Here is a 1,513-nt window from a genome sequence, read left to right as displayed (position 1 = left end):
CATCCTTACATACCTGATATGAATCGACTTGATCATGATTTATTATTATTATTTTTATATGATGATGGATTCTATTGGCTATGATTTTGTTGAGAACTTTTGTGTTTATGTTCATGAGAGATATTGGACTATAGTTTTCTTTTCTTTTCTTTTTTTTATTTTTATTGTGATTTGGGTGAAAATTTACAGCTCAAATTCAGTTTCCATATAACAGTTCACATACACTTTGTCTCATGACATTGACCACAGTTTACCACAATGCAACAGCTCCCCTCCCACTTCCTCCTCATAGTTACCTCTTCCCTGTGTCCTTCCCTTAATGCACTCCTGCCCCCTAAGCCATGTCCCTGTGCATACATAGCCCAGAAGGCAGGAATGCCTCTTAACCAACTTCGGTGTCGTGGAGTCAATTTTGACTCAGAGCGACCTTCTAGGACAGGGTGGTGGTGGTAGGTGCAGTTGAGTGGGCTTGAATTCATAGCGACCCTATGTACAACACAACAAAACACTGCCACTGCCTGGTCCTGTGCCAGCCTCACCATCCTTCCTTGCTATACCTGAGCCCATTGTTGCAGCCACTGTGTCAGTCCATCTCGTGGAGGGCCTTCCCCTTTTTCACCAACCCTCCACTTTACCAAGTATGATATCCTTCTCCAGGGATTGGTCCCTTCTGACAACATGACCAAAGTAGTGAGACGAAGTGTGTGCATTCTCCCTTCCAAGAAGCATTCTGGCTGTACTTCTTCCAGGACAGATTCGTTAGTTCTTCTGGCAGTCCATGGCACTTCTCAGTATTCTTCACAAACACAACTGAAAGGCATCCACTCTTCTTTGGTTTTCCTTATTCTTTGTCTAGCTTTCACACGCATATGAGGCAATCAAAAATACCATGACTTGGCCTATTAAGGAGCCCAGGTGGCATAGTGCCTAAGGCATTTGACTGCTAACTAGAAGGCTGGCGGTTCCAACCCACCAGCCACTCCTTGGAAGGAAGACTGGACAATCTACTTCCCTAAAGATACCGCCTGCCTCGGAAACCCAAGGAGGGCTTACTGTGAGTTGGAAATGACCCGAGGGCAGTGAGTTTGGTTTTGGGCCTATTAGGTGCACCTTAGTCTTCAAAGAGCCATCTTTGCTCCTCAGCACTTTAAAGAGGTCTTTTTTTTTTTTTCTCTCTAGTTTGTACATCTCTTAATTAAACTCTCTTCTCCTTGAACTCTTTTTTTAAACTGATTTCAGTGAAAGTTTACAGAGCAAATTCACTATCCATACAGCAATTCACATACACTTTGTCTCATGACATTGACCACAATTCACCGCAGTGCAACAGCTCCCCTCCCATTTTCTCCCGACAGTCACTTCTTCCCTGTGTCCATCCCTCTATGCACCCCTGCCCCCTGAGGTGTCTCCCTGTGCATAAATAGCCCTTCTTTCTCCCATGATTATTCTCTCCAAGGAGTGTATATACCTCAGATAAATGTTCAACTCATATGCCTGTCTTTTGTTTGGCTGG

Source organism: Orycteropus afer, unplaced genomic scaffold, assembly GCF_000298275.1.
Source record: "Orycteropus afer afer isolate SDZICR_OR568_19922 unplaced genomic scaffold, OryAfe1.0 scaffold00119, whole genome shotgun sequence".
Taxonomy (NCBI): Eukaryota; Metazoa; Chordata; class Mammalia; order Tubulidentata; family Orycteropodidae; genus Orycteropus; species Orycteropus afer.
Note: the sequence above shows the minus strand (reverse complement) of the source record.